Source organism: Staurois parvus, unplaced genomic scaffold, assembly GCF_062004578.1.
Source record: "Staurois parvus isolate SC_StPar_1 unplaced genomic scaffold, SC_StPar_1.0 ptg000368l, whole genome shotgun sequence".
Classification (NCBI taxonomy): domain Eukaryota; kingdom Metazoa; phylum Chordata; class Amphibia; order Anura; family Ranidae; genus Staurois; species Staurois parvus.
Genome location: NW_028318164.1, coordinates 278,610 through 292,387, shown reverse-complemented (window position 1 = coordinate 292,387; position 13,778 = coordinate 278,610). Strand labels below are relative to the sequence as shown.

Sequence of the window (13,778 nt, the reverse complement as noted above, 5' to 3'; positions counted from 1 at the left end):
ATTTATTAAATCTTGGAATTGGCACTTGTGGCAAAGTGTGACCTAATGTGTGCCCACCATTAGAAGTGGGTGGATGCAGGGCGGTATATTCTAATGGTGGGCATACCGCACACTTTTTCTGGCAGAGATTTCTTCTTATTTTTTCATTCAGTCCACAGGCTGCGTACAAAAAAAAAGAACATAGCATATATAACCAACAAGGACCAGCGAAGTACTGATACATCACTGGATTTGAATGGTTATACCAGGATGATGCCTACACCTGCAGGCATCATCCTGGTATGGTTTTTTTCAGCCGGTGATCGGCTTTCATGTAAAAGCAATCCTAGTGGCTAATTAGCTGCAAAATTGCTTTTACAAGCAGTGGGAGATGATGCCCCCCCCCCTTGCTGCCTTCCACGGCCTTCTCGGGCAGTCCCGTGCCATCAGGGGAACCTGAGAATGCAGTCAGTGTTTTTGCCAGCTGACCATAGAGCTGATTGGAGACCAGAATGGTGCAAATCATCTCTATAGTCTAAGAATTCGGAAGCTACAAGCATTTCATCACTTCAGTTTCGCAGGATATAAACAGCGCCATTTGTAAATTGGGAAAACATCTGATCATACCGATTTTGGTTTGATTAGATAATGTAAGGGCAGAGGAGATATCTAGAGTCTGATAGACCCCAGATTTCTCAAAAAAGAATATGACAATGCCCATTGAAGTTATAGGGGTTATTTGCATTCCCTGTTATAGCATTAAAAGTGATAAAAAAAAAAAAAATGAAAGGTACAATGTAAAAATCAAAAAAAATCAAAATAACTAAAAAAAAAAAAATTGCCCCTCCCATTCCCCCACACCTGTGTGCACAAGCCTTGACCCTGTGCCGTTATGTAAACAGCAGTTGCACCATGCATGTGAGGTATTGCCGTGAACATCAGATCAAGGGCAGTAATTCTAACACTAGACCTCCTCTGTAAATCTAAAATGGTGGCTTGTAAAGGCTTTTAAAGCGCTGCCTATGGATATTAAAAATGTTTGCAGTTTGTCGCCATTGCAGGGGCATGCGCAGTTTTAAAGCATGTCATGTTTGGTATCTATTTATTCGGCATACCGTTATCTATTATATTGGCCAATATATTGTGTTTTTGTGCATTAAAAGTAAAAAAAGTGTTTTGTTTTTTTTTTTAAATTGCTTTTGAAAAATCGCTGCGTGAGTACTATGTGCCATAAAAAATTGTAGTACCCACCATTTTATTTACTAGGGTGTCTGCTTTAAAAAATATATAATGTTTGGGGGTTTAAATTAATTTCCTAGCAAAAAATACTGATTTTTTTCATGTGAACAAAAAGGCTTGGTCTTCAGGTGGTTAGAAGAGTTAATGATGTGTGGCATAAACTTCTAATGCTGGGCATAAAACGCCCCCACCCCCCAAAATGACCCCTTTTTGAAAAGTAGTCACCCCAAAATATTTGCTGAGAGGAATGTTAAATCAATAGAAGAATTTATTTTTTTACCACAAGTTTTTGGAAAATGACAAAAATAAATATTTTTTTTTTTACACAAAATTGTCACTTAAATGATTTACTGCTCACACATGCCATGGGTATATGTAGAATTACTCCCCAAAATACATTCTGCTACTTCTCCCGAGTATGGGGGTACCACATGTGAGAGACTTTTTGGCAGTCTAGCCAAGTACAGGACCCCAAAATCCAATAAGCACCTTCAGGCTTTTAAAGGGCTTTATTTCCTCATTACACTTCCAGACTACCGTCACAGTTTCGGAGGCAATGAAATGCCAGGATAGCACCTAACCCCCCCCCCCCCCCAAATTACTCCTTTTTGGAAAGTAGACGCCCCAAGGAATTTGATAAAAAGCACGGTAAGTATTTTGCAGATCTCATTTGTTGCCACAAGTTTTTGGAAAACGAAGAAAAAAAACAAAAACTAATTTTTTCTCTTTTTTTTCTATTTCAAAACCTTGTGAGAAAAATGAGATCTGCAAAATACTCACCATGCTTCTTTTTAAATTCCTTGGGGTGTCTACTTTCCAGAAAGGGGTCATTTGGGGGGGGGGGTTGGAGCTATCCTGGCATGTCAGGGTCTTCAAAACTGTGATAGGTAGGTTAGGAAGTTTAATGAGGAAGTTACACACCTTCAGGCTTTCAAAGTGGTCATTGGATATCAGGCTCCTGTATGTGGCTAGGCTCCCAAAAAGTCTCACACATGTGGTATCCCCATACTCAGTAGATGTAGAAGAATGTATTTTGGGGTGTAATTCCACATATACCCATGGCTTGTGCGAGAAATAAATCATTTAAATGACAACTTTGTGTAAAAAAAAAAAAAGTTTTTGTCATATTCCAGAAACTTGTGGAAAAAAAATAAATCTTCCATGGACTCAATATGCCTCTCAGCAGATAGCTTAAAATAAAAAGCTACAGGTGATCAAATACCACCGAAAGAAAGCTCTATTTATGTGAAAAAAAGGACGCAAATTTTGTTTAGGTGCAGCATTTCATGACCGCGCAATTATCAGTTGAATTAGTGCAGCGCCGAGTAGCAAAAAGAGGCCTGGTCATTAAGGGGGGTAAATCCTCAGCGTAGGAGAATAAGATGAAGAGCCAGCAACTCGTCTCCCGCGTTTCGGCAAATGGCTATGAAAAAAGTCTTTTTACCGAAATGCGTAAGCTGCTGTAACTTGCACACTGTAACCTTTATGAATAAAGTACTTTTATCAGGAGAACTAGTTGCCGGCTCTTCATCTTATTGTGTACTCCTAAACGTTTCTTGCAGTCCTGCTGCAACTCACAAAACATGAGAAGTAACCTTCTTCAACAAGAGTGCTAGTTGTGTGCAGTAACTCATAGCAAACCAACCAGAGTGAATCCTGCTATGACCTCAGAAAAACACATTCTTATTGGTTAAACTGAAGACTCTGCACTCTTCACTGAATTACTCTGAATGCACAAATAAACTTTACTTTTTTCTTTCTAACAGTCCTTTAAACACAATTTTTAAAGGAAACCCATACTGAGAGAGGTGCTGGGTATGCAATAGTTGTCTTCTACTTTTGTAAATTCTAGTTCCCTGGCTATCATGCTTGATCTAGTGGCTTTGATACTTTTTTAAGCCACTGACCTGGAACAAGTATGCAAATCAGGATTTTGCTGACTATAACCGGCTACACGCTCAATACTTGTTTTTATGTCAGTGACTTAGAAATGTTGAAAACAGAGACAACTAGACATACGGTAAAGCATTTATGAAAGAGTTCAGCAATGGCAGTCTCTCTTAGAACAGTATTTTTTCATGCCTAGTACTTTAACCACCTCCCGCCCCCCATATAAGGAAATGACGGGAGCAAGGTGGTTCTCTCGTTCTAGGAGGATGTCATTTGACGTCCTCGCACTCGATCGGTGGTGCGCTGTGTTCCTGGGACACAGCGGATCACCGATCAGCAGAAAGAGCCAATGACTTCGGCTCTGTCATGTGATCAGCTGTGTCCAATCACAGCTGATCGCATGTAAATAAGGAAATGCTGGTTATCTGAATTTCTCTCTTCTCGAGCTGTCACGCTGACAGCTCGAGAGGAGAGCCAGTAATCAGCATTCCTTAGAGGGGACGTCTACACTGATGATCAGTGCCCTGATGATCAGTGCAGCCCCATCAGTGCCACCTGTCAGTGTCCATCAATGCCACCTGTCAGTGCCCATTAGTGCACATCAATACCACATATCGGTGCCCATCTGAGCTGCCTTTCAGTGCCACCTATCAGTGCCAGTCAGTGCCGCCTATGAGTGCCAGTCAGTGCCGCCTATCAGTGCCATATGAGTACTGCCTTTCAGTGCCCATCAGTGATGTATGTGAATGTGCACCAGTGATGCCTATCAATGCCACCTACCAGTGCCTCCTGATCAGTGCCGCCTATCAGTGCAGCTTCCTTAGCGCACATCAGTGAAGGAGAAAAATTACTCATTTACACAATTTTATAACAGAAACTAAGAAAAAAATTTCAGTTGATTTTGGTTTGTTTATCAAAAAATAAAAAAAAACCCAGTGGTGATTAAATACCACCAAAAGAAAGCTTTATCTGTCTCCAAAAAATGATACATATTTCATATGAGTACAGTGTTACATGACCGCGCAATTGTCATTCAAAGTGTGACAGCGCTGAAAGCTGGAAATTGGCCTGTGCAGGAAGGGGGTGAAAGTGCCCGGTAGGCAAGTGGTTAAAGGATAAGTTCACCTTTCATAACATGTTACACGTTAGCCCCATAGTTAGGGTGTAACATGTAATATGTTACGATCTGACTGGCCCCCACTCCCTCCCAATCCCCGCTTTGACATCTATTGGGGGATCTTCTCACCACCGTACGGGCAAGCAGATATTCTGACAGATCTGTAGGAGACCTGCATGGAATCAGCGATCTACTGATCACCGGTGCAATGCTTTACAGGCTCCTGCAGACAAAAATGATAAATTCAATAAATGCAATACATTTTTTTACCTGTACAAAAATGTGCATTTATTATCTTTTACAAAAAAGTGAGCTTACCCTTTAAAGTGATTTTTTATGGCAGGGTAGCCAACAAACACAACACCTACAGTATTTCAATGTAGTTCAAAAAGCGTATAATTAGAGAGTTCCCAGTAGATGGCAGTACATGGCTTTGTATTTCCACTAATACATGGCAAAGTGTTTTGTAATTCTATCAGACAGCTCATTTGTGTTGAAGAGTGAAACTAAACAGAAGTCACTTTTACTTTTTAAATTCATATGTTCATGCTCAGTAATTAACGGTGGAAATAAAAGCTTCTTATGCTGTAAATTTTTAACAAAACTTTTACTCTTAAAGAACACCAGCATGGAGCGAATTCTATACTTGGCCACTGCCGACCTGCTTTAGAAAATGCTGGTTTCCTGCCTATCAGGTTGGCTTCAGTTTACTTACTGAATACATATGAGATTTGTTAACAACGGCTGCTTTCTAGTCCCATTCACTTAAACAGACCCTATTATGGAAGAAGTGTGGGGGCCGCAGTGACAATGCTTATTGCCTGGCTGTGTCTGACATCAATTCTCTTTGAGCCACATTAGTGGGAGTTGGAGTACCTATTTGTAAAGGGGATGTACCTGCAGTAACAGTCTCTCATATTATGCCCCAGTCTCTGTCTCCTGCAGCCATGCTCCAGTTTCAAATCCACACCTGTTGCATGAATGTTGTCTTTGACCATCTGCAGTATGCACCTATTTGTAATGTCAGGGTTCAGAGTTGAGACCCCTTATACCTAGTAAGTTGACCACCGTTGGTCTACAGGCACCGGAGGACCAAAAAGGCAGATAATATTGCATATATTTATTCAGGGATGCGGCGTCAAGGATGGAGGCAGATGATCAGAGACCTCTCATTACAGGTTCATACTTTTACCTTGTAAATTCACAGGGTAAAGAATATTTCTTCAATTTATTGCTTTGTAGATTTTGTTAAACAATTGCATGTACCTTCTATTTCAAATATTTTTATAATTTTGTATTTTCTATATTACTCACTCAGTTTGTACGGAGCCCAAGGGGTTGATGGCAATAAAGCTTGAGACACATTTTTTTCCCAGGTTTTAGAGTGGAACACTGCTGGGACAAGTTCTTTCAGTGTCCAGGGCAGAGATGCCAAACTGCACTCCCCCGGGCGGAATAGGCGGTGGGGCTATTAGCAGTGCATTAGTGGTGTACTTAGGTTTTGTGCTGCCCTAAGCAACACAAAAATCGTGCGCGCCCCACAATGAGAGAGAGGTTGCATGGTGACAATAGCAACTAGGTGTAAAGGGTGGTGACAATGAAGGAGGGGTGTATGCAGTGTATTATGGGACGTGATGGGTATACACAGAGTAGGATGGGAGGCCTTAGCTGTAGGAAGGGTGTGATAGGTGTAAGCAGGAATAGTAGGGTGGGATATGTGGTGAGTGGTGCTGGCAGGGTATGTTGGGGTGTGATAGGTGTAATGGGGAGTGTTGGGTGGTGTCAGGTCTCTGCAGGGAGTGAATGGCTTTACATTGGTCTGTAGGGTATCAGGTGTAATGGGTGTGTGCAAGGTATGATGAGTGTATACAGGGTATGGTGGGATGTAATGAAGTGTATGTTAGTCTCCAGGGTATCAGTTGTGGCTGTACACAATAGAGGGGTGTGATGGGTGGTGAAAAATTGCAGGCTGGGTGTACACAGGGTGTGATGGGGGTTGGATGGATCTCACCAGCTCCTCTGGGGTGCAGCTCTCCCTCTTCTCACAGCAGCAGCAACAGCACTCGTCTTCCCTGTAGGCCGCCATCTTCCTGCACCTCCCCAGACAGCCGCCTGTCATGTCCAGCAGCCTTCTCTCAGTGATCCCTGTATACCAACTGAAATGTCCATCCCACCACTGGTCGCATGACTACCAATGTGTGAGGTGGGCATGTCTGAAGGAGCGAGTCTGGGCAGTTAATGGTGGTGAGGGAGGTGAGATGAACTCAGTACAGCAGGTCCCATGGCCGGCTCTCTATTGTTCCAATGGACAGCACACAGCTGTCAGTGATGGAGCAGAGCTCATACAGTGTCTCACTGGGTCCCTATCCTCACGTGTGACCCCTCTTCTCTGGGGGGGTGGCACCTCCCCCCTGAAAATGCCGCCCAAGGCAAACACCTTGTTTGTCTCGTGGTAAATACTCCCCTGCAGTGCATACAGCACCAAGCCGTAACATGTAATGCTTGTGGCATGCACTAAAATAGTGATAGTTGAACTGAAGAGTTTAATAGAGTTGCACATTCTGTTATGCAGTAAAATGTGAGCAAAGGAAGAAATACACTGGCATCATTGTGATAACAAATTCCCCTGTGTTGTTTGGGTCACCAGAAGGAAAAAGTGTCCCTGTGTTGGTAGTATTAGTGGAAGAAAAAAATGCCCCTATGTCTGTGGTGTCACTGGAAGCAAAATTTGATGCTGCGTCAGTGAGGGTAGAGAAAAATTGCTGCTGCGTGATTTTTGGTATGGAAAAAGGGATGAAGGAAGAGAGGAGAGCTGAGAGGTTGGGGAGGTGGGACTCTATGGGTGCAATTAACTAAACGATCCCATTCCTAGGCAGTCTGCCTCCATTGGCCTTGTCTGTTGGTCCAACCTTAAGCCTAGACAGCCTCCCTGCAGCATTAACCCCTCGCAGTCCTCATTTGTCTGCAGGATGCTGAGACACATGATGTTGCTTCCTCTATATTGCAACAGTCAGTAGCTGCACGGTTTATTTGTATTTCTGGATAACCCTGAGCTGCATTAGTAAAGGGTTACATGCTGTACAAGGATGTTACTCATATATCTAAATATGCTGTAAGAGAACAATTACAATATTCCTTAATGGTACACAATAAATGCTTAGTGGCCCCCACTCAGGCTAACAAGGTCCGATGAATTGGATTCCACTGACTAGTGAAGGTGCAGGCTGGGGAAAAGTTCGTCCAGACCCAAAGCATGCTGTAGAAATAAGAAAAGTTTGCCCGGAGGCCACACACCTTGCCTGGCATGAATGGTTAGCAGATAAAAGAAGCCTCAACTTGATTCATCCAAGCCATGCCCCAACATGTTTCACTCCACCCCTGGGAGGGGGATGTTACCAGCTAATTACACAGGTTGGGTCAGGTGTGCTCCTGCCGGACTATCTCTTCCTATATCTACAGAATTCTTTAATGGCATTTAAAAAAATAATTTCTATACAGCAAAAGATGAAGACACCCAGTCTATTCTCAACAAAAGCAAATTTCAGGGCAATTTCAACTGTACAGTTAGGTTCATATATATTTGCACACAATTTTATTTTTCAGGTATTTACCAAAACATATTCAAGCTATAGTTATATAATAAGAGCAGAGCCCTCGAACCCCTCATGTATTGTTTTGTTACTGTATTGTCCCATGTACTGTCCCCCACTACAATGTACAGCGCTGAGCAAACCTTTTGGCGCTATATAAATACTGTATAATAATAATCCTAATGGAAAGCCCGAAAAATAGAAAAGCCAGATTAGACTTTGCCAAAAAACATCTAAAAAAGCCAGATGGGAGCAGCGACCGGTCCTTTCATAACATGTTACACCCTGAATATGGGTGTAACATGTAGCATGTTACAAAAGGTGAATTTATTCTTCAGGCCACTTGGTGTATACAACATGCTATATGCAGTAACCGTAATGCATTTAATAAAATTACATTTTTGCAACGTATCCAAATGACTGGTTTGTGTCTTTGGAAGAGCCAATAACACTTATTGCATTGGGAGCATTTCTCCACCTTCTCTCCCTGCCAGGTCCCTCCACTCATTGTCTATTTGTGCCAGCCAAGTGTTGTTTTTTCATGGTGTCATCAGTTTTCACAAGTTGCCTTGTGTTGATGTAGGTGCTACTGCCATTGATGAAAACTGGGGACTCCACTCTTCCTTACCTCCTCCTAAAAACAACAGGAGGAGTTCTTCACTGCCAAATAATAGGATAATGTAGCATTCAACAGTGGGAACAGATCAGCATTGGCAAAACTGTAAAAGGGACCTAACTCCACTATGGAAGCTATTATTATATTAAAGAAATAAAATTTGAGTTACACTACCAGTGACACCAGTTTTGTACCTAAATTCTCAACTCTGCTTACCCACCAGAGCCATTATCAGGAGGTTCCCTGTTCACCTGTGGAATATTCCATTTATACTTTATATACCGTTGAATGCAGCAGAAGTGGTGAGACTTAGTGGAGGGGGGAAAACTGGGATCTGAAAAGAGGAGATTTTGCCCTTGCTGTCAATAAAAAATGTAATAAACCAGCAAGTTGGTTAAATTGACCTTTTATCATCATCAGCATTACCATTATCAATGTTTCTGTGATGGCCAGCTCTGCAACGATTATTCTTTCTTTTCTTTTATCTTCAGCTATTCAGTGCTATAGAAAAATATTTGTCATCTTTGGTTTCACCTGTAAGTGCTGAAGCTGCAATCACTGCATGGAAATACCAGCATCATTTCCTTCTGCCTTTGTAAAGTTCCTCTTTTTGGGTCTATGCCGACGACACACAAATCTATCTCTCAACCCCCCACCTCACCCCCTCGGTCTCCGCCCGAATCACACACCTGTTGAGCGACATATCAGACTGGATGTCGCTCCACTTCCTTAAACTGAACCTCTCCAAAACCGAGTTTCTTGTCTTCCCTCCAGCCCGGACACCACCCCCCATTGACTTCTCCATCATGTCCAACAACGCCACCATCAAACCCGCCCCGCAGGCCAGAGTACTTGGTGTCATTTTGGACTCCAACCTATCCTTCCAGCCCCAAGTCCACTCTTTAACAAACTCGTGCAGACTCCACCTCCGCAACATCGCCAAAATCCGCACGTTCCTAACTCCAGAAACCACTAAACAGCTCATCCACTCCCTCATCATATCGCGACTCGACTACTGCAACTCCCTCCTCACTGGCCTGCCTCGCCGCTGGCTATCCCCGCTTCAGTCCATCCTGAATACGGCTGCCAGACTCATTCACCTTTCCAACCGCTCCGTTTCCGCCACCCCCCTCTGCCAATCCCTCCACTGGCTTCCGATTGCGCAACGGATCAAATTCAAAATCCTAACGCTGACGTACAAAGCTGTCCACCATACTGCCCCGAACTACATCACTGACCTAATATCCAAGTACCGCCCAGCACGCACACTCCGCTCCTCACAAGACCTCCTTCTCTCTAGTTCCCTGGTCTCCTCCTCCCATGCCCGCCTCCAGGACTTCTCCAGGGTGTCACCCATCCTCTGGAACTCCCTGCCCCAACCCATCAGATTATCACCTACTCTCCTCTCCTTTAGGCGCACCCTGAAAACCCATCTCTTTAGGGAAGCCTACCCCGCCCCCTGCTAACTTGCCGACCTCCTCCACTCTTCCTACCACTCCATCCCCCACAGCTATCTCCTCCTGTGCCACCATCCCCTCCCTCCTAGATTGTAAGCTTGAAAGAGCAGGGCCCTCAATCCCCTCATGTTTTGCATTGTATTGTTATTGTTCTGTCACATGTTCTGTCCCCCTTTGTAATGTACAGCGCTGAGCGAACTATTGGCGCTTTATAAATACTGTATAATAATAATAATAATAATAAAAGAAGATGGCTCCATGTGGCTATCAGTACTCAGCAGCTCTGCATACAGGAGAAGACAAGAGCCCTAAAGGTCAAAGATACCCCAACATCATGTGCTCCACGAAGACCATGCTGTGTATGGCACTCCTTGCAGTTGCAGTAGTCACCGTATCTGCTGGTAAGTGGCGACAGAAGAACACATAGTAAGCAGATAGATAATATGCAGGTGGAAGGATGTATGGTTACATGTGAACTGATTTATGGAACAAGTGGGTCAGTAAAGATTTTTCCTACATAAACTAGTGAGTTTTTTACTTCAGCCTCTAATATACACAAGGAACCTAAGCAAGGACAATGGGAGGAATCTGTGAGAAAATCTCCCAATTTGTATCACTTTTTATAAAATGACTTAAATGTTTGGCACGGTTTAAGGAGAAAGAAGAGTAGAAGACAATACAGTGTTATAACTATTTATTGGGCAATATTTTCCCTGTTTGTTTCTGCATCCCATCTTTTATTAATAGATTTTTTGTAACACTGAATGTATTTAATCATGCAGCCATAAAATGACGATTTTCATATGACTGACTGGTAAAGACTACTCAGGACCTCTTCTGAAGATTTTTATATACAGATCCTTCACCATTTTATTTTAAAAGGCAATCTCGCCATTAGTAATATATTCCCTCTAAATTCTCAATTTGGACCAATTGGCAAAGCCATTATCCACTAGCTAAATTGATGTGTCATGTTATGTAGCAGATTCCTCATTTGAAAGAACAAACAAATATCTTGGGAATCTGGATGTAAGAAAGTGATACCTTTTATAGGCTTGCTGTTCTAGACTAAGGCACAAAAGCAAGCAAGCAACCAACCCAAAAGCTGAATTGGTGGGGATTTCTTCATTTTGGTGGAGATATTCCTTTATGAAATATCAAATGGTATGTATATGAAATGCAGTTTGCTGTCACCTTACATTTTGTTTTAATAACATAGAATTTCACGTGATGGTTAATTCTCTACACTTGTTATTATTTGCAGACACTGATAAATTTAGCACCTGCTGCACCAAGGTCTCCTCAGCTAAATCCAAAGTTCCTATAGTGGACTTCCTCCTACAGCAGCTCCTCCTTGTGTTGAAGCTGTGATGTAAGTATTAAGATTAGAATTTATTTACTATTTGTTGCAGGTACTTGTATAGGGTCCTCAATTTACGCAGCGCTTTACATTTATATTGTACATTCACATCAGTCCCTGCCCTGAAAGAGCTTACGCAGGCACAGGGAGAACATGCAAACTCTATACAGATAGTGTCATGGTTGGGATTCAAACCAACGACCCTAGTGCTGCCAGGCAGGAGTGATAATTACTTAGCCACTGAGCTGGAAGAGAATGGAAGTGGGGCAAAAATACCCATTATTGGGGATAATTGCACCCCATGTGATTGTACTAGATCCTGGTGATGGGCTGCTGAGGTCCTAAGTGCTGCATTGTGGGGAGGGTAGGTGCTGTGCTTTGTGCTATATTCATACAGTATATTTGTATAATTAACTTTTAACAAATGTTTACATTGATATGAGCAAAAACTAGCCAGTTTCTGATTATATGCATATCTGCTGTTTATATCTTAATGCTAATAAACACTTATGAAGTGTTCTCAAATACTATGTATTTCTTCCAGGTTTATCACAAAAGAAGGCAAGATTCTTTACTCCAGACCTAACTTGCCCTGGGTTATTCAGAAGGTGAAGGAGATTGGGTAAGTTAAGACGATTTAAACCTCAGATTCAAATGCTTAGATTCCAACTTAAAGTGGAACTGCACTGCATCTGAGCACCACAAACCAAAAATGCTATACAATTCATTATTAATATTCAAAACAAACTCCTCCATCCATTCATGTCTCCATGCTTTATTTTGCTAAGAAAACATTTTGAAAAACACCTCCTGGCATTTCTGGCAGTGGTCATCTTGAGTAAGGGCAGATGTTTCACATAGCAGTTACTTCCTGGAATCCATCTGTCCTTCGCTCAGGCATTGGCTGAGCTCCTTCCCCTCCTGAAGACTCCTGGGATGCATGACATCATTTCCTTAGGCACGTAAACCAGGAAGTTAATGAAGGAATACAAAAAAAGAAAAGGTTAAAACAAGTAAATATGATATACTTTACTAATGCTAGCAGCATAAGGATTAGAAATAGTCCATGCTGATTGAGAGAGTGAAGTTTTGTTTTAAGTATTTAAAAAGCCTCTTGTATGTGCAGATGATCACAGGGAAAGCTCATTTTAGGCCCTCTGTCTTTAACTGGTCTATTTGTAGGCTAATGACTGCTTTTCCAGGGCAAGAGCTTGCCAAGCAGATACAGAACTGTCTGAATAAATTATTTATGGTTATAGGGCATCCAGAAACATCTGAACAAATGTAGACTCTTGGTAGCCTCCTGGCTTGTCTACATCTACCTAACTTGGCCATTGCCATGAATGGCCAGATTTGTTACACACTGAGTACCTGTAGCCTAGATGAAAATCAAGTGGTTCAATATGTATGCTAACCAAAGTGTTGCCCTAATTCATGTCTTACACCAATGCCAAGGCTTCTGTAGTGAGAGAAAATAGAATAGAACAGGGGTGTCTAACCGCATCAGCATGTCTAGCTGCACCAGCATTATGGTTGCCCTCAAAGGGCCAGTTGTACCTGTAAGACTAGATGTGCAGAGCTCCCCACCCTCCCTTACATCAGATGTCAAGAGCCCCCCACCATCAGAAGTCAAGAGTCCCCCACTCTCCATTGCATTACAGTGCACCCCCCTTACTGCTGCTGCAGGGAATAAACTTGGGGCAGAGCTTGGAAGCAGAAAGGGTAGGGTCTGGAGAAGGACTGGAGTCTGCTGAATGCTGAGACAGGAGAGGAGGGGATGGAGATGAGCCTGTCCGTAGCTGCACAGAGTGACGGAGGATCTGGCTGAGGGGTTTTGTCTCCCTTCCAGTTGCTGACTGCTCAGGCAAGGTGGGGGCAAAGACTAGGGGGGTGCTGCAGCTGACGGCCACATGAAATGACCTGGAGGGATGGATTCGGCACATGTGGAATAGAAGTTGGGGCTTATTTAGACTGTGTCAAACGCACTACAATTATAAATATGATTCAAACATGGCCTTTACAAACAAGTCTCCCAAGATGCATTATGTCATATTTATATTTTAACCTTTTGGTTTTTTTTTGTTTTTTTTTTAAAGGTAAAGAAAAGAAGCACAACAAAATAAAGAAAATGATGACCATGACAGAAACACTGGGTATTCCCATGCTAATTAGTATGAACAAAACTAAGGAGAACCTCAATGACAAAAGCGATGTCTCTAGTTGAACTATGTGGCATTCAATTAATAGGTATTTAACTTTAATTCTAGTAATTTATTTGTGTGATTTAAATGAGTGCAAAATTAATTGTATGTACGTGTAGTTAGAGTTGTGATTTATGAATGTGTATTATTTTTACAGTATCATGTACTGTAAAATAGTTTAGCTCTGAAACCACTTATAATGGTCTTCGTGTATAAAAATGTGTATGTCACCCAGAGCAATTTGACATATTTTTCTTTCAGCGGCACTAAAATATAAAAATATTTTTTTTTACCATAATTCAGACCCTTGTACTTTCATTTTTTTTTTA

The 13,778-nt window shown here is 42.2% G+C and overlaps 2 long non-coding RNA genes across 2 annotated transcripts in view; one reads left to right on the top strand and one right to left on the bottom strand.

Annotated features, from left to right (window-relative positions):
- The first annotated feature begins 10,139 nt into the window (after nt 1-10,139).
- LOC149456222 (uncharacterized) lies at nt 10,140-13,686 on the top strand. Its single transcript, XR_016313929.1, has 4 exons — nt 10,140-10,289; nt 11,153-11,260; nt 11,793-11,870; nt 13,345-13,686. It is a non-coding gene; the product is annotated as an uncharacterized LOC149456222 (long non-coding RNA).
- Nucleotides 12,004-13,778, bottom strand: part of LOC149456221 (uncharacterized) — a 35,969-nt gene continuing 34,194 nt past the window's right edge. Inside the window, exon 3 of the long non-coding RNA XR_016313930.1 lies at nt 12,004-12,201. This is a non-coding gene — a long non-coding RNA (uncharacterized LOC149456221). The remainder of the gene's footprint in view (nt 12,202-13,778) is intronic.